At 44.7% G+C, this 20,045-nt stretch overlaps 1 protein-coding gene across 24 annotated transcripts in view; it reads right to left on the bottom strand.

Annotated features, from left to right (window-relative positions):
• PTPRF (protein tyrosine phosphatase receptor type F) overlaps positions 1-19,052 on the bottom strand; it is a 399,448-nt gene extending 380,396 nt beyond the window's left edge. For 22 of the 24 annotated variants that reach the window (XM_068952832.1, XM_068952839.1, XM_068952830.1 and 19 more), the window contains exon 1: positions 18,674-18,786. The gene's annotated coding sequence lies outside the window, so the exon portion shown is untranslated. Of the gene's footprint in view, positions 1-18,673; positions 18,787-18,924 lie in introns of those variants that run through there. The other 2 variants (XM_068952831.1, XM_068952833.1) reach the window with 2 other exon arrangements.
• Between the last annotated feature and the right edge of the window lie 993 nt (positions 19,053-20,045).

Below are 20,045 nucleotides of genomic sequence, written 5' to 3'. Positions count from 1 at the left end.
AATGAGAGAGGACACCTTTAACTACGTCCTGCTAACTAAGGGCAATGGGGTTAGCATGCACACATACAGGTCTCGCAGCACAGTTCGATAACTATCACTACGCAAAGTTTCACCATGCCGAAGGAAAAGTCGGTTTCTTCCCTCCAAGCGTGTGCTGTAGGACAAGAGGGACTGAAGACTGTTGAACACATCTGGCAAATATCCAAAACACTAGGATCATCAGAAATCAGTTCAAATTCCCCAATGACATGCAGGCAAAGGTTTGGATTTAATTGTTATTTCCTGCAGTTCACCAAGAAGTAAGAGAAAAAAGGCAATTGGTCAATGTGGAAGAAATGGCTATATTGCAAATCACTCATCACCAGCCAGTTACCTACACAAAGAAATGAGCCAGGGCACCTCCCAGGTGAAAATCAAGCTGGAATCCTGTGACCGACATCAAGGCACACCATAGCCCCCCAGGTCATGACTACTGCAAAAAGTAGCATTTGAAAAGCTAAGTCTATTACAGGCTACACCTCCAAGAGGACAGCAGTCCCATTTCTAGAGTTCACCAGGAGACTGGTACTGTCTGGAGTCTCCGCTGCGGAGACAATGCCACAGCCACGTTTGTCAGTTAGGTCTTGCTAATGGGTGCGCTTTACCTACAGGGAAGCGTGATTATACATTCTTGCCAAAGACTTTGAGACAGTTTGTCAAGAAAGGTTTGGGGACAGGGTGGCCCTTTAAAGTCATTTTTACCTCCAAATAATATCCAACATCTTAAGGCTCAGCTCAAAACCGTGCAGAGTTCAAGTGGACAAGTGGACTCTCGGACCAGCCACGCTCTGATATGCTATTCTTGCAAAGCAAATTACAGCTTTGACATAAAATTAACAGTTACTTTCCAGCACCTTTGCAAACATGGGGAATTGGATATGGAGGAATATTTCAGACAGGAACCTTTCTGCATTTCAGGGATCAATTTCTCCTTAGAATAACCTCTTAACTGTTGCCAAAGTTACAGTATGACCTCTTCCCTTCACTAAATAGTTTAAGTTTTGCAAAACTTTTGTGACTACGACCAAAATATTTTAAAAATACAGAGATAAAAAAAAAATACAGAGATGCATCGATCTAAATGTATTCCCATTTATGTAGCTTGTTTTACATACTTTGATATCCACAATCCTAAAGCATATGCACTAAGATCTAAACAAAGTGAGCTCTGTTTCTACAATCATCTTACATCACCACTGTCATGCCTATATTCATACTGACATTTCCAAAATCCATCATAAAGGTTACATATGTTTCTCCCATAATGGAACATTTTCCTCCATAAACTGTGCGTCAATGGAATTAATCTTTAAAGAAGAAATAAGATTAGGATTTCAAACATTATTTCAGTAAATATTTAAGTCAGGCCACCAGAAAGAGAAGTTGAAGAAAACAAGTCAATTAATAGCATGATACCAGAATGAGCTTTATGCATAAACTTTACTGAACAGAGAAGCTATTAATGAACTTCATCTAGTTAGACGCACTGAATTAGCAGTGTTTTAAAAATGAATCGTAAAGCTTTCTGAAAAACAAAACCTCAGTTTGTAAGAATTCAAAACATTTTTGAAACTGTTGAAAAGTAGGCCACTGCCTATTTACACAGCCTTGCAAAATCATGAAAATTTTCTAGGCCCTGTAAAAGGGTTCCTGACCTGCCTGTACTAAACAATAATGGGGAAAAAAAAAATCTAAATGACATTTTACTGGCCTGTCCATAAAATAAAAATCCTTTTGACATGTAGGGCTAAATAGACTAGGTAAAGCAAATCTCTTTTGAAAGATGTAAGGTAGAAAGATCTACCTAGAAAGATGAAGATATTTGCAGAACGGCTGGAAAGCATGAATATCCCAGTATATTTTAAAAAATAAATACATTTTTCCCATCAAACCCAAACGTTAGATTCTCTTAGAAGAGCTAAAACACAAATATCCTTTCATTTTTTTCACCGTTATTTTCATACATGTCTACAACATTCACAAAGTAACTCCTTTCAATTAAAAGCACTTCTTTTCCATTTTGTACAGTGGGGATTTTTTTTTTTGGCTTCTTATCTAATAAAATAAAAGAGATACTGCAGGTCACTGCTTCCATTGCCTGGTGGGGGTCTGACGGCAAAAGGAGGAGCCACAAGGCATAGTCTGGCAAGAGAAAAATTCTTCAGTCCATTTGCTTTTAAAACAAATATGCCTGCTTGCAAATGCTGCACTTTTACACACATGATTAATGTTCTAGGATCTTAATCAGCGTTGCGTATACAAAAGCATTCATTCTAATACAACAGAAAACAAACCACTCTCGCAAAAACAGAAGAATTAGCTTTCCCTACCCCCTCAGCAAGTCAAATCTCAACACTATCAGGCCTCTCCCCCAGAAGCCAGTGAAGACGTTCTATTCCCGCTCTGACCCCATGCCACCTGCACTTGCTCAAATTTCTTTTGGAAAATACTTCCTAATCCTTCCCTTAATGCAAAAGTGAGTAAATAATTTCAGCCTAGTCACACACTTAGATGCCCTCTTCATGCCAAAACACCCAAAGATTACCACCGCAGGTAATGACACTGCGTATGCATTTCTGACAACAAAGAGATTCTGTTTCTTCCATGTTGTGGGAGGGAGCTCCAAAGTTCCCTTGCAGAACCAGACTGCTGCTAGTGCAAGTTACCTCCACTGCAGAGGGGACTGCTCGAGCCTGTTCGGGCGCTGCTGGTGCTTACCCGCCGCTGGCGCCAGGCCCTGCAAGAATACCCTTTGTGATCTACTGCAACTTGCTAAGGAAGAACACAGCCTATTTGATAGTTTTCCTCTTGGTTTACTGAGTTACAGCAACTAGCAGGAGGCTGTAACCTCCACCAAAGCTAGTGTAAGCGGATGAAGACTGGGCAGCCAGGAGACAGGCAGGCAGTGCCTTGCAGCTGGGGCTCCCAAGACAGCTAAGCTCTCTCACTGCCTGCTCCCCGTACAAAAAGGGAAGGCCTTGCAACCTTCTCCCTCACTGTGCAGTCCTGTCCCCTTGGGCATTCGCTGCACCTCTCTATTAACTGCTATAACCCACAAATTCAGCTGTCTGCCTCTCTCCTTTTAGGCTGTTTTTCTGCTGCTTCAGTGAAACACCTCAATACCAAAATAACATAAGGTAAGTTGCAGCAACTGGGAACAGGAATGCGAAAGCAGAAACTCCCCCCTTTTTGGCAGCTGCTAATATTACTCAGCTCAGCCCTTTCCACGGCTCGAGTGAGAAGCCATGCGTGCCGATGCGTATCGGCCACATCCTGCACAATGACAACTCAAAAAAAAAAAAAAATCTCTGAACATCATTTACATGGAACAAATCACTGGCATGGAAATAATGCTGTCTTCCGATATATGAGGGCTATGCTCTTAATAATCGGACAAAGGTGAGGGTAGGCTACTCAAGTCCATATGCAGTTCTTCAGAGGCTGGAGGACCAAGCATCTCGATCACTTACTGCAAGGCAGGTTCCAGAAACAAAGGCAAGCATTTATGGGAACAGAACTGTTCAGAAGCACAGCTCTTCATCTCTTCTACTTGCTTTCAGCTTTAGCCAACTGCAACTTATTTATTCATCGCTCTTGCTCAAGAAAATAAGTTCCATGGACAAGACTTTACTACAAGAGGGCATGCCTTACATTAAGCGAATTGAGGACATAAAGATCATGACAAAGCACAAGATGCAAGTATAAAAACAGATGTACTGGGTCACTTCATGGGTCTACCTAGCCTAATACTATCTCCAACGCAGCCTGTAAGCAAACAGCTAGAGAAGAGTAAGAACAAGGACAAGCACTTCCCCCAAGGACCTTCCTAGCCTTCAACTGCTTTCACTGATAGGGATTCTCTTACTGTGGTGTGGTTGCCCTATTTAGTAGGCCCCAACAGATCTTTTCCAATATTTATCCAGCCTCCTCCTGAACCCACAAACTTTTTGACACCCTGGTGCCCTTTGGCAAGGAGCTCCACAGGATTACAGCACCCCGTGTCAAGGGCCACTTCCTCTTGCTGGGTCTGAACCTGGCTCCAACTTAAGTTGCTATTCGCTTGCTCAGACACTGGGAGACAAGAGAGTCAAACCCTCTCCAAGTCAGTCCTGATTTCACAGACCTCTATCATACCCTTCTTCCATCATCCCTTCCACTGACTGGGAAGTCCTAGCCTACTCAGTCATTCCTCATGTGGAAGCCATTCCAGATTTCTGATCATCCCGGTTGCTTTTCTCCAAGCTTTTTCTAGGTGCACTGCATTCTTTCCGAGATGAAAGAAAGGGGAGATGAAACATTATTCAATGTATGGACATAACATTATTATGCCGTGCCTAAATCCATGTTATGTATTTTATTCTTTACTCCTGTCATAGTATTTCATAAGATTTGATACACTTTTTTTGATCACTAAGCATAGAGCTGATGGTTTCAAGGAACTACTATCAGTCTCAAGATCTCACCCTAAGAGCTGGCAGTCAACTCGAGAGTCTATCATTTTATATGAAAAGTTCAGTTTCCTGCTTCCAACACATATCACTTCACATTTATCTGCACTGAATGCAGATACCAGACAGCCTAGATTATCTTCTCAAGCAGTATCAGGGACTTGGAAAACATTTCGCATATAATTTTAGCTAAAATCTACTTGGATCACTGAAAATGAACTAGCTATAACAAGAAACCCTGCACTTGGGACAAAGAGCTGAAGTGCTTAACTGAATAGAGCATGTAGGATACAGCAGTCTTACTGACAGACTGCGCATGAAACAAGAAGTTTTTTGGTCTTTGATCTTTGAGCTATTTGAAACCGCACAAAAGTTGAATGAAAAAGGTACACGGTCCCAGAGGAGCTGGATTCCCTGCTTCTCTGCAGCAGGCTTCTAAAGTTCTCTTTTTATGACCACCTTCCACCAAAATAAATAATTTCTTCTAAGTAAAAAACGTGAACCAAGGCATTTCCCCTCAATTCCTTTCATGTCTTTTCCACCACCTCATCTGGAGTCACATGCTCAGTCCTGACCTTTCCAGATTCTGCTCTATGCCTCGCCACACTTATTCAGGCTATCAAATTCATTTAGTGAAACTATCCTATCCTTTCACACTTGACTCTTTTCACAGACAAGCAGTTCATTTTCATGCAGACCCACTTTTAACTTCAAAAGGCAGCTTTGTATCTCAGCCTCTGATGTCCCTTGTTTAAAACACTTTCAAATAAAGATCTGAAAAATGTGGTAGCAGACAACTCAGTCTTCTCTGTCCCTCCAAAAAAAAAAAAAATCCACTATAAAGGCAAGAGAGCATGCATCTAGCCTGGCTTTCTTCAGCTTGTCTGTAACTCACTTCGATCTCCTGCGCACAGCTATGGTCACCAGGATTACTTGAAAATTGGAGTCCGCAGCTGCCAGGCTGTGTTGGTCTCCTGGGTTACCTTCACAGTGATGCTTCCCTTTACGTTAAACCTCCTCCGAAGTCCCTGGTTTCCAGGTATCCACACAGGAGTACGGTTAGAGCTAGACAACCCTTTTGAGAAGGTCTAGCAGCATCAGCAAGCATGACACCCTGACAAACGTGCAGCATCATTACCTGTGGCAGCCATACGCCTTGGCCAAGGCAAGAACAGAAAACCCGGGGTTACCCCGCTAAGAGAGAGTGCCACACTATGAAACGCATCCGCTCATCATTTAGTCAAGCTCTAGACACACACACAAACACACCCACACACCACACACCCTTAAAGCACGACAGCACTGCAAAACCAAACAATGCAATCTATTTCACACCAAGGCAAACTATTTTATTTTCTTTTCTGAAGTCCCAGGCAACTGCGTTTCTCTCTACACGTGCACAGCAGCACCCTGCTGCTCTCTTCTCGCACCACGACAAACAGATTACACAAGTACTTCACATCATAGTTGGGAACTTCTCCAATTCAAAGGACTGATACTGAATCGCGAAACTGTTGGTCCAAATAAGGCACTCTTTACCCATTCAGAGATGCTTCAGTAATCAGGCAAAAACAATTTAATTAACAAGATTATATGCAAATACGTAACAAAATTATCTGAACAGATAAAGCAGAGAAATTCTGCAAGAAACTCTTACCTTTTAAGCACACCTAGAAAATACATTTGTTTCACAGCAAAGTACTATAAAAACTAATGTAGTAGCTATTAATCAGAACACTTTTGACTTTGAGGCCACAGATGCAGGAGTTTATCTGTTCAAAGATCATTTCAGAATCAAAGTTTAAGACTCATTTTCAATTTAAAATATTTATATCTCAGTAATTTCAGGGGAAAAAGCATACTGAGAAAAGTAGCACATTACACTTAAGTTTCCCATTAATTATCCTGTGAAATATTTGAGTTACCAAAATTTATTTTAAGCTAACATTTTGCACGATTTGGACACTCCAAAGCTGGGAAATTCAGAGTTGAATCCTGCCTAGTCACTCACAAAACCCGTATTATGAAAATACATTATAATCGTGCTTTTTTTCTTGTCAGAATAAACAGAAAGGTATAATCAGCATTTTTTAAAACAACATTTTAATCCCGAGAGAGATTTTTGTACTGGCCTTTTTTCCCCCATAACACTTTCCAGCCTATTTCTACGAGAACAGCCACAACAACGTACCCAGAAATGCTCTGAACTAAGTCAAAACTCCAGCAGCCAGTCACCTCCTTCCTTTTATCGGATTTTGGCAAGGGTAGGATTTTTACCTAGTCATAAGACAGAGAGTTAGAGTACTCATTCAGAAAAAGGGCAAAACCGACTTTCTTAACATAAAGACCTGCTCCCCTTCCCTTGGAATAAAATGGAAATAAGACAATTGAAAGCATCGTTATTTGTAAAGAGATTTTACCTTCCTACAGTAGACACTGCATCAAAACCACAGCAGTTCGAAAAATCAGACAATTTTCCAGCTGACTGCAACATCCACTGGAAAACAAAACCAGCTCAAGATAAAAACGTGTCTTTTGTATGAAAATACTGGTCAAGCTACTGGCAAGGAGACGAATGACTTTTTTAGACCATTACTACGCAGTTACATGAAATTGATTCCGCAGCAAGAAGTTTGGATAACTTATCCCTCTTCCGAGGCAATAAGCCATTTTGATTTTTTGAGAAGTTATTAAAATCAGAACATCTCAGCTTGCTGGTATTTCATTTAATTCATTACTGTGATGTTCAGTTAAGGCAGGAGACCAGACTTGGACAAGTCTTTTGGACTTCTCAGGGCAGCGTTACTATTTCTGCCTAGGTTAGTAACTTTATCTGCCAACTAGCCTTTCTGGTGTTGATAATAAGGAATTAACAATTTTCTCCCCTGCCTCCGATCCCCTCCCACTCCAAGCCAGCTCATCCCAAGAAGCAGATGACAAAATTATGCAAGGCTCTTTCAGAAATACGTATTCTCCCAGCCTCTGCCCAGCAACTCCCAGAGCCGGCGGTCAGCGATACCTCCAAATCTGCACGCTATTTTCCTCCAAACGGATAGTGCCACACGTACATAGCTCCATTTCAAGAATGCACAACACTTCACAACAGTGGAAAAATAGAGCACAAACTCCAAACGGAGGACACTGCCTAATGAAACATGACTAACGGGACTGCTGACTGTCCAAATAATTAATTGCTCTTGAATGTTGCAGTTCAGGTGGGTTAATCAAATAAACTTACATATCCTGAGGGAACTGCCCGTTATTTGTGCGTTTTCTTGGAGTTCCTACCTGACTTCAGGCTCTGCAGAACGACTGAGCTGCTATTAATATCCGCGCGCACACGGCAGGTGTCACATCGCTCCGGCACTTGGAAAAACTCTCTCATGTTTTTAGCTAAAGAAATCTGTCCGCTTTATAGGAAAAACAACAACTCCCTTCAGCGCACAAGGGCAGCGTGCTCGAAGGGGTACCGACAAGACCTACACCAGGTATACAGAAACACAACTGACGTCAGAGCGCGCGCGCCTGTACGGGAAGCGGGAACGCAGCAGACAAACACTGTTTCTGCCTGGCTTAATCATTCAGAGTTATCAGAACAAGAACACGCCAAGCTACGCAGATAAACCAGATGTTTTCAAGGTTTGACAACGGTAATGAAAACAAATCTAGGATTAAAATACCAAATTGAGGATTAAAATACAGCTTAGTTTCACTTATTTCTAATAGCATTCGTCTCCGTTCAGCAAGAACTCAAACACCATTTCAAGCCGGTAAGAATTTAATTCTAGGCATAAACCTTTAAAATTTGAATTCAAAACAATACAAAGCCCAGCATCTCCCAATTGTTTCCAGAGCCCTGCAACTACAGACCTCAACTGAAGGAATATGGAAAGCTGCCACCAAAAAGCAGAGCTGATATATGACCCCCAGATACTGGGACACTAGTGCACAGCTGTAATCAATCAATGTTAATTCTGCACACTCCTGTTATGAAAATAAGGCTGCGAAATTCCCTCATGCCCACCTGCCAAAGGGACAAAACTCGGACCAAGTTGGAGAGAGATGCTTTTGAAGGTCCTTCTAAAGGCACGGAATGGAGTCCAAGAACGAACATGCACCGAGTGTTCAGTGAACCAAATAATTTTTAATAGATTCCTCAAGGGAGATTATTTTACATTTTTAAATCACTTGGAGACCTTGGAATGACAATCTGATTCAAAAGAAAAGAAAGGCTACTGTCTGTTTGGGGCAGGGGGGTATTTTGTTTGTTCTTTCAAAAGAAAGAAGTTGTCTACTGCAACTTCTTGCTATGTATTTTACAAGAGTCCTCTCATTTCTACAAACATAAAACATGTAAAACTATATTTAAAAACATATACACTGATCAATTTCAAAGATTCTCTTTGCAGGAGTGCTACATCAGTAATTAGAGAAAGCTGATCTAACAAATTTGGGGGAAAACCATCTTAATATATTAAGATCAGGACTGCGCAGCTCATCTCGTCCAGCTGTGGCTGCAGAAAGGTGACAGGCAGGGCTAACAAAACTCTGTCAGGTCCAGACTCAAAACCTAAACGTAATATAAATTAGCTCAGAGCGTAGATTTCAGAAGAACCTTTTCTCCCTCCCCCAGAATTAATGCTCACCTTTGTCAGCAAGCCACCGCAGACCTCTGCGACGCGACAGCTGAATCGGCATCAGAAACAACTGCTCCTTCGAGGAGAAATATTTTCTCAACCTTATTATTAAATATGCAGGAAAATTAGCAGAAGAGCCTGAAACGCTACTGTGGTTACAATGATTTCAGCAGGATTAGGCAGAGCGCTATGGAGGAAAAGACTCAGACAACGAGGCCTTTCACACACAAGAAACAAAGCCTAATGTTAATCACACCAGTGAGTCCTAATCAGATATCAACAAATAAAGAGAAACACATTCTTATTTTAATTCTATTAAACAAACAGAAGCGAATAGACGCTCTCACGCTGCACTATAAAAATCCTGTAGCCCATCCAGCTGCCTGATGAATGAAGAACTATTAGAAGCCTGAAAGGTTGGGAAATGAGGTAGTCCATAAAACCTGCTCCCGAAGAAGCCCAGAACAGAAGATTTAGAGAAGTGCTGCATTAACAAGCGAAAGAAACTTCAAAGCCAAGAGACGAACTCAGTTGAAATCCTCCTCCACACAACAGAGACCTTGAACCACAGTCATTAGAAAAAACATCTGGTGCACTGCTTTGATTTTCAACATTAGTCATTGGACAGAAACAAAACATCATTTCTCCCCCCAAAGCAGCAAATAATTGCAAATCCACTTCTACATACAACCTATCATTTATCACCTCATCAGTAACTGCTTGAGTCTGATGGAATTAAACACTCAAGTCAGGCAGTTTTTGTTAAAAGCAATAATTACATTGTTACTAGAATATACAATTAGGTAATAAAAAAACAAAAACAAATCTGCCTAGCAATATTTTTTATGCACTCTCACAGAAATATTACCAGACTGGAAAGAGGCAACATTATAGTAATAAAAAAAAAAAAAAATCCACTTCCACCAGAGTATAGCTACTTCTAATTTAAAACTTCACCCATAGGCAAAAATACATAAATGATTAGCATTATAGTGTTTATTTTAATTACATTGTGCGACTAGAATCCAAGAGACTGTTAACTCACTTCAGATACAAAGAAAGCAATATCTGAGAGCTCATTCTCAATTTATAACCTACGCACTTGCGTCAGCCCACCCTATCACCTAAACTCCAAAACCAGAATGTCTGCATTTCTCCTAACATGCAAAAACGACTTAAAATAGAGCTGCAGGCTCAAAGACATAAAAGAAAGGAGGGGAAAAAAAAAAAAAAAAGGTGGTCAGGAGATCCCTCACTTGCTCCTTGTAGGTGATGCTTAAGAATATCAAAAAAGCCACTTGTCTTCCAAGCATTACTCTTTAAAGTTTAACAACAAATATATATATCTTGAATTCAAATTCACATTTACAAATACTTCCCAGCAACGTAACTGCTGTGCAACATGCATGGTGCCTGCCTTGAACAGCTAATGATCTAAGCAAACAAAATATAACGGATAATTTCTAGTGTATTTAAAGACCGTAGTCACGCTGTTGAGCCTAAATGTTGATCCCAGCATTTGGCCATCCATCTAGGTTCTTTTGGCCAATGAAGAAGCCTTTAATCACTCTTCAGGGGAAAAAAAAAAGTGCATTTTAAGAGATTTCCAGCTTTATGACAAAGGGGGAGGCATGAATGGGTAGAGGAGTGCGATAGCCACATGCCCTTCAGAACTCCTCCTTCCTATAATTAATTATGCACTCTATTTCTTCCAAAGATATAAGCAAAGATTGTCACTGAGGTATTATAACAGCATGCTTTATTATTATTATAGTGTTTACAAAGTAAAAGCTTTAGGTAAGAAACATAGTAAGAGCCAAGCACAATTATCAGGAATAACAGCTTGCTCCTATAAAGCTGTTGAAGTTTTATCTTCAAGGCAGACGTTACACTTCTGTGCATTTCTCCCGCACACAGGTGAAAAGCGCTCCTTGAAATCACAGCCTCAGCTGCAGACCCAGATAACCGGGGAAACGAGCAGCACACAAAGCAAAGCAGAAAGACAGTGCTGCAGGAAGCTGTCGGGAGGTATTCGTCTCTGCACGAGGCAGGGCACCAGCCCCGTCTAACACAGGGGCAGGGAGGACCTGCACTCGCATCAACCAGATCGGAAACCCAGTGAAGAACAGCAGAAAGCTGGGCTTTGCGCTGGCCAGAAAAGCGCGGCTGAGATCACATCCACACCAGGAGCATCCACGAGCTCTCCCTGTGCCAGCCTGGGTGGGTGAGGAGGAGCTGGGATCCCCGACCCACAGAGCTGGGCTGAAGCGAACCCCCTGTGATGGCACGTGCATCAGGAAATTCAGGAAGGGAAGCGCTACTCCAAAGCGTCTTCTTGAGCCCATAACCCAAACAAAAAGATTCCAAACAGGTACCCTTGCATAACACTACACCCAAAAGCATAAAGCATACTTCTGCGGGCCCCAAAACTATGACTGAAAACCAGAATTAAGAGAAAAAAAATCATCAAAGCAGTAAGAAGAGTGAGCCTTTTAGCATCAGATTTCAATCTCACAAATAAATTGAAGGTGACACTACTTTCCTTCAAAAGTTCATAAATTTATCTTAATGTCAAGAGGTAGAATTAAAGCAATATAACTACAATCTGCTGAAATACCCGTCTCCTTAGGTGGAATTCTTCAAATCTGCACTTTGCTAGTTGGAAGCTACCTGAAGAAGGCTACAGTGAGCAAACAGAATCAGTATTGAAAATGCACGTTCAAAAACGCATGCTTCAGCCTCAGGTTAAATGTTTTTACGAGCGCGTCTGTTATCACATAACAATGCAAAGATTAGAAGACCCCCCACAGGACACTGACTCTACAAGAATTCTGGCTGTGCCCAACAGCAGTCCCAACAAAGCCAATGAGGAAAACATATTATGAAATTATTTCCACTCCTGCTAGTTCATAGCTTTAAGAGGCTAACTATCCTTATGTTAATTATGTTTCATATTTCACTTAACTTTGACATGAAAATATGTGATTGGATTTTGCATCTATCTTCTAGACATCTTGTATATTCTCCTAAATTGTGTGTAATACAAGCAGTTAAAACATAATGTAAAGTACAATCACAACTCTCACTGAATTTTAAATAAAATACTTATAATTTTTGATTCTGTAACGACTAAGCTTTTGATCAAATCTGGTATAACAGAAGTTACTGAAGCTATAAACAAGCCTAACTTTCATATCTGGAAAAAAAAGTATCTTACAAAAACAGCAACTTCATCCAAAAAAGAAAAAGCTCATTTTTCCCCCCCCCTTTAAGACATCTTAAGTCTTAGAAGTACGTAACACCTCAACGCCTTCTTAACACATTGTGCCCAAAAGGACTAAGGTTTCATAATACCACACCGCTTCTATGGCTCTACTGCAAGATAAAAGATGAGAAGCGTAACACCTGCTAGACAGTACAATTTTATTTTAAAGTATATGCCATAAAATCCAAACACTAGATTATCCTTTCATACTTCTCAGATCTATTTACCTTCCCAATTAAGAATCGATGAAAATAGATTTTTCTGGATCACCCTCGATCTAACACGTTGATATAATGATTACCAGAACGCCCCCAAAAAACGAGCCGTGCAGTATTCCCGCTTCCATCCCTACTCACAAAAGCCTCTACAAAAATAATGACTTTTCCCAAATGCTGCCAAGACCTAATTTTGCGAGGAAGTCTAACTGAAGAATCAAGCACCATCCCATGAATAACTTCCTGCTCCTGAAGAGAGAAGAGATATTACCCGGCTTAAGCACCCGGCTGACTTCAGCAGCTAGGATGACACACAAACGAAGAATCCATACACTGCAGGGATAAAAAAGCAGCTATGCTATCTGGCTCTCATAAAATAGAACAGATGTTATCCTTTGTATACATACATGCAATTCAGTGCCATCATCACATTTGCAGGGAAAAATAAAGAAAAGAGGCCTATTAAGCCAATAGATGGTTCCTCTCCACAGTAAAGCACGTATATGTTTTGTTTAGTTTTAAGCAATGTTGGGATTTCTAACACGGCTTTTGAAAAAGCAGTGCCACATACCGAGCCTTCACATTTTTTCTCTGTTCAATTTCATCTGACAACTCCCAACTATAAACTTCTTGTGCCAACCTAAACAATTCCTCTCTCTCTCAGTAAGGCTGGAAGAAAGTACTTGCCAGCTGCAGCTGAAATTTTGTGCCAAGAAATAAATGTCTTTTGGGCAGGTTGTAAACTGGAAGCTTCTATGCCTGTTGAAAGACAGGAATAAGAGAGGGACCACCCTATCCTTTCACAGATGAACAGTATTTCCATATTTCAGTTACTCAGTGAATCGCATTTAATTAAAACATCCAAACAGAGCTACTTTTTGCTAATACCAAGCTCAGATATGAAGGGATATTTTATCAGTTCTGCTCTCAACTAGGCTTTGTATTTACATCGCTTCCATCCTCTGTTCCAAACTTATCTCTGCATTTTTGATCTTTAGAGAAAATTCTCAGATTATAAACTCCTTTGAATGAGCAAAACCTGTTTCATTTTCTTTTTGGTAAGGCACAGATGTATGCTGTGCGTACACTAACATTAAATAGCAAATGCTCCAGCTTCCCTCCCTTCGCCTCCTTTCAGAGTCTGAGGAGACTTCGACCTTCTAGAGAAGGTAGAAACATTCACAGGCACTGGTCAATACCGCTCTCACAATGAATGCAAGGTGAGCACTGAGGACGGCTAGCTACATCTTCCCCCATAGCCAAGAACGATAATGGGAAAGCAGAAAGGATTCGTGGATTACAAATGATTTAAGGCTACAGCAGAAATTACAAGAGGCGGCTGTGAGAAGTCTGAAGTTCCCCACCTAGGCCGGGGTGAAGACTGGGCTCTCCTAGCCCACAGCCCTGCGCTTCCTCTGGCTGTCTCGTCACACCACAGGATGCCACCGAAATAGAGATGAGACACACCACACAACCACGCAAGCACCGTGCACAGGGCTTTCACAAGGGCATTGCCAAGAAACCCCCTTCTCTCCACTCCCATGGTCTTTCCTACACGCTCCTCCAAGTTCACACAGGCTTACTAACTCACTTTAGGATGTGACTGTATGCTTACACGTTCTACATTTTCAGTGTAATCTCCTCTTGGGAAAAAAAAATTAAAAATAAAAAAGATCACAAACTACACACTGCAGCCTGTCCATCTCCAAGTTCCCTATTAGCCTCTAAAGCTCTGTGAGAGGCCTAATAATAAATCACAGTCACAAAAACAAAGTCATAGGCGTGAATAAAATCTGAGCTGTTCCACCGGATAGCAGTCTCTTCCTCTTTACTCTACGATCGTCGGCCCCTCTCCCGGGCTGAACATCATCCCATTTTCTCTGTGTTAGTAACCTGAATTTTATATCTACAAAAATATTGCCAAAATTCTGAAATGCCAGTCAAAAACTTAACGAATTACAAGATATAACTATGAATGCTTATACTGCTAAAAAATAAAAAATAAAAGTACCCTCTCCTATAGAGAACAAAAATGGAACAAGCGTTATTAACAGCACTGAAACAAATCAGTATTAGTTATAGTAAAAGGAGCAAACGTCTCAAGATGTTCATCAGTACCATGAACTTGGTTTCTAATATACAGAGAAGCTATGCCTCCATCATCTTCACAAACTGTAGAGCCAAGTAGTGCTGGTTCCCTTTGCTCATTAAAGCTCTACAACTGGTGCCTCCTGTATGCCCACATTTCCCATTTCATTAAGCTCATTTGACATTAGAAGAAGAAAGTGTACAGAAAATTACATATTCTTTGCCTAAAGTAAACTTGTCATTTAAACCTTGCGTATAGATAGAATTTGATAAAGCACTGGTGGAATGAGTCATCCTTCAGTTTTAGAGTTTGTACGACAGTATTCTTACATATGTTTTGCAATACCTTCCAGTTAGCTACCACCCCATGCAATTGTAAGTTTTTGCTGAAAAAGCAGCACAGATTTGGGATTTGAGCATTGCACTAAAATCTGTGCGTGAAGCTTATTCTTGCAGTCGGACCAATTTACTTTTGCTCAAAATCTAAGAGGCCCTCACCAACCACGTTAAAGTATTTCTTTGAAGCAGGGTAAGCATTTATGGTGACCATAACCAGAATTTCTTAATACATTCTCCCAAAGAGTAAACGTAAGCAACCCATACATCGAGTTCCTGCTATATCTTCACTATATAAATTAAAACTGCATTCATTCAAAATACTATAAACACTATTCAGCAGCTACTACAAGGGCTTTATTTGAAGAGAACGGGCTTTTACGTTCTTCTGTACTGTGGCAGGATAACACATTTGAAGTTTTCCCTAACATCTTAGTTTCAGCTTTTTAATCAAGTCCGCTATGCACCTTAAAAATAATTCTACTCTCAAACCCGGTTTCTAAGAGTTATCAGGAAAAAAAGGTACTTCAGATCTGAAATACAAAGGTTTGTCCTTTATAATATTACTGTCAAGATGAGCTTAAACTCTTGCCTAGTGGCTTTCAGCTCACTAACGCTTACACAATTTTTCATAAAGGCAAAGTCTCAACTTTAATTTGCATGTGTGAAAGCTGCACTACAAAGCACACAGCTACACATTTAGTACTTGGACAGACATCTGTAATGAGTTTGTTAAGGATGGTTATTGTTATTCCTCTCGACTATCTAAATATCAAATCAAATGAATCTACCCAATTGTCGATCTTCTGCAAACTGATATAAAATTGGAGAGAAAAAAAACCACCCTTCCTACAATTATAAAGTTAGCTGGTTAAGATTCAAGAAATGAAGGAACAAAAAGGCCACAACAACTGCTTTTTTTCCCTCCAAACTGCATATACTATGACCTACAAGAAACATTTTCTGCTTAAAAGTAATACTTAAATGGAGATCTATGGCTGAACATTATCACAAGGATTGCACTTACGTGACAGTCTGCTATTAGCCAACTCCATTATCGCTATTTGCAGTTTTTAAATGTACAGATTCAGAAGTAACTGTACAAAGCCTCCATTACAAGTGGATTTATGGAAAGCCACAGCAATAATCATCCTCATTAAGCATATCTTCCTACAGCCCTGCATTATGTGGACACAAAGAGGAAAACATTTCTTCTCCGCTACCCGCAAGCTTAGATCTTTTTTTTTCCTTATAATCACAAGCTTAGATAACTGTCATTGGCAAAAGCAGAGAAGCCAGTCAAATGTTCCCAAAAGCTGGACTTAAAGGTTAAATATATATATGTATTTTTAATACCCGCATACTTCCCAATCTATAACCAAATAAAGACACCATTGTAGGAAGCTCTGCTTTGACTTTCCAGCAGCTGACATTTTCAATGGCAACATATATGAGAATAAAACGTTATCTATGGCTTCTGCTATTTTGCTAAGAGCCCCAACCAGTACTTATCCAAGATATGCTCACGGACGCGCACAGGCAAAGAAAAGGGCAGATGGCAATATTTGTAACTAAGCTGAATTATAAAAATCTCTTGAGCTGGACTGATGCATTAACTCTTCAGCCATAAGCTGTTTTAACCCCTTCGCATGTATGGTCACGCTGCATCCTGTTTCAACGACCAGGACGCGTGCCAGTGACGTAGGCTAAGAAACTCGCACATTAAGATGGAGGGTCAAAGACAGAAATTGAGAACTTAAATAATCCAAGGTAGTCACCCGCAGCACATCCACGTCACACAAACTGGCTGTTCTGCCACGCAGACTTCACTTCTTGCTTACAAAGTTCAGACTGCTGATCATGCACTTTAACATACAGATACATTACTCCTACGTTCTCCGACCCAGAGCTAGCCACCATGGCAGAAATAATAAAATCAGGATTAAAGTACACTTGCTCTCTCCATAAAACCGTTCTTGTGAGCCAAGCATTTCCTGCATTATCGTAAGGAGTGCAATGTACTTTATTTAAAAAGCTGTTTTTAAAACCACACAGGCAGACTTGGAACAATCACCCAGTAACCAGACACAGATACAGGTCATTTACAGCTCAGGCCCTTACTAATCTGAAATTAAATTTGTCATTTCACCAATATTTACCTTGGGGGGGGGGAGGGGGGAAGAACGAACAAAGGTAGTACAAGCAGAATAAGGAAACTGCGTCCACTCGCCTCCCTCGCCCAGGTTAAGTGTCTTCAGAGATCTCAAAAACAGCAATTATTCAACATAACCGGATAACCAGAGCTTCAAATGTAAGTTATCTTCAAACTAAATCATTTTTCATAGCTCAATTCTATATTTGACATGAGAACATTTTATTTGATATTGATAATACAACTTCATTTAGTTACATCTGAAACAAATACAAAACTCGAGAATGCTTTAAAACAGCTGCCCCAGTCAGTCTCCCGGAAACAGAGTACATCTTTTCTACGTAAGAGGTCGGTAAGAGCAGAGCTTTGTTTAACAGCCTGGAAACGCTTTTCATTTTTATTAATTTACGCTAGGAATTTAAACTGCTTGAAGCGGGATTTTGAGACACTGAACATCAGGAGAGCAAACGCATTCGTTCGCGGCATTCACCGCCTCCGTCCACGTCAGAAATCCCTCCTCGCAGGCTGCCCCGCACCTACCCCGAGCGCCGGCTGCGCGCCCGCACCCGCCGCCTTGCGCGGCCGCACGTCCGGGCGCCGCAGCGCCGCCGGGGCCCGCGGACCCCCCGCCGGCGCGGCCGTGGGGCCCGGCGGCTGCGCGGGCCCTGCGCCCCCCGCGGCACAAGTTTGCCTCCCCGCGGAGGCCGCGGCAGCGCCCCTTGCACAACGCACGCGGGGGCCTTCGGGCAGTAATTCCTTTAATTTCTTTATTTTTATTTTTTTTTCTTTAAGGAGGATGACGATGATCGTGGGAACTTCCCTCCCCAGGTGCGGCGGCCCCGCGGGCGCGCACGGCTCCCACCTCCCCGCGGAGCCCTTTGTTCTCGCCCCGGGACGCCGCCGCCAGCCCGCGCCCCTCGGAGCCCTCCCGGCCCCGGCGCCCCCGGGGGCCGCAGGGCCAGCGCGGGGACGCCTCCCCCCGCGGCACCGAGCACGGCCCGCGCCCGGCCCCCGCGGTGCACGGCGCTGCGCGCCGCGGGACGCACGGAGGGACACACGGACACACACCCCCCGCGGTGCACGGCGCCGCGCCCCGCGGCACGCACCCCCCCCCCCCCGGGGAGCCGGCCCGCCGCCTGCAGCGCACGCCGGGTCGGCCCCGCGCGGCGGAGCCCCCCGAAGGTCACGCCGCGGTGCCGAGCCCCGCGCCCCGCCGCCGCCCCAGCCCGACGCAGCGCTGCACCGGCAGGTGCCCGGCTGCGCCCCGCGGGGGCCCCCGCCCGGCGGCCCCGCCGCCCTCCCGCCGGCCCGCAGAGACCCCGCGGGGCGCAGCCGGCGGCGAGCGGGAGCCCCGGCGGCGGCGGGCAGAGCCAGCCGGGCGGCCCCGGCGGCGGTGCCGGCGCGGGCTCAACAGGCGGCCGAGTTGGGCGGCTGCCCGGGAGACGAGCCCGCCGCGCCGGGGCGGGGGAAGGGGCCGCGGCCGAGCCACTTACCGGGGCCCCGGGGCTCCGCCGCCCGCATGCTGCCTCCGGCGCCGCGCGACAACCGCCCGCTCCCTGCCGCCCGCCCGGCGGCTCCGCTCCGCTCCGCTCCTCCCTCAGCCGCCGCCGCGCGGGACCGCGCTCCGCGCGCGCGCCGCCGCCAGCCCGCCCCCGCCGGGGCCGCGCGCCGCACCCGCCCGCCCCGTCGCCGCTGCCGCTGCCGCCGCCGCCGCCGCGCCGCCACCTGCCGCCCGCGGGCTCACCTGGGCTGCGCAGCGCGGCCGGGCCCGCCTGGCCGCCGCTCGGCCCCGCGGCGCGCTGAGCCGCTCCTCTGCTCCGCGCCGCTCCGCTCCGCGCCGACCCGGCCCCGTCCGCCGCGGCCTGCGCTCGCCCGCGCCTCCGCCGCCCGCCGAGTCGGCCCGCAGCCGGCGGGCAGGGCCCGCCCCGGCCAGGTGTGGGCGGGGGCGGGGGCGGGGGGCGGCCGCCGCCGCGGGGCGGGCGGGGCGGGGCGGAGGGCGCGGCCCGCGCGGGCGCTCGTGGGGCGCCGCTGCCGCGCCCGCTGCTGCTGCCGCCGCCGGGGGAGCCCCGGCCCCGGCCCGGCCTCGGCGCCCTCCCCGCCGCTGGGCGGCGCGGCCGGGGCGGCGGGGCCGTGAGGCCCTGGCGGGCGGCGCGGGCGCGTTGCCGCTGCCGGCAGAGCCGAGCGGCGACGCGACCCGGGTGCTAAATATTAATAGTTGACTCTTAAATATTACTAGCTCTGCAGGTTGGAGGCCGGGGAGCCAAGGGTGACCCCGCGGCTGGCCCGGGCGAGCGGCTGCCGGGACGGGTTGCAGACCCCGCTGCCCGGCCCAGAGCTGCTTGGGCGCCGCCAGTGCAGCGCGTGCCAGGCGGAGGTCCCGGGCCGGCCGTGCAGACCCCTCTCCGTTCCTACTTGGATGTTGGAGGTTAAGACGTAGTACAATGCACTTCCCGTGATAGACCTGTATTGACAAGACTGCCCTCCGTGGGTCTCTCCGTGGGAGATAAACCTGAGCTTCCACCCTTGCAGAAAGTTTCGACCTCTGCAGCATGGGCAGTGGACACCAATCTCAGACCCACGGCAATTTATGATCGTTCTGACCATTAAGGAGCCGCAGCTATTAAGAGTCGTTTCGGCCTATGCATTTAGCAAGCATGCTGTTTCTTCAGCTGCTTAATTGTTTGTGTTCCTATTTTTTCCCATCTAGTCCCTTGAACTTAGAAACGGTATAACAGAGGTGGGTTTTCTCTAGGCTTTTAAGATGGCTGAAGGGTTAAGTCAGTCAACTGCACTGATTATTTTGGTGCGCTTTGGTTCATTGCCCGGTCTTTTGTAGGTGCTGATATTGCATCAGAGTAAGCAATA

This window comes from Struthio camelus, chromosome 8 (assembly GCF_040807025.1).
Source record: "Struthio camelus isolate bStrCam1 chromosome 8, bStrCam1.hap1, whole genome shotgun sequence".
In the NCBI taxonomy this organism is placed as follows: Eukaryota; Metazoa; Chordata; class Aves; order Struthioniformes; family Struthionidae; genus Struthio; species Struthio camelus.
Note: the sequence above shows the minus strand (reverse complement) of the source record. Positions and strands in the feature narration are given on the sequence as shown.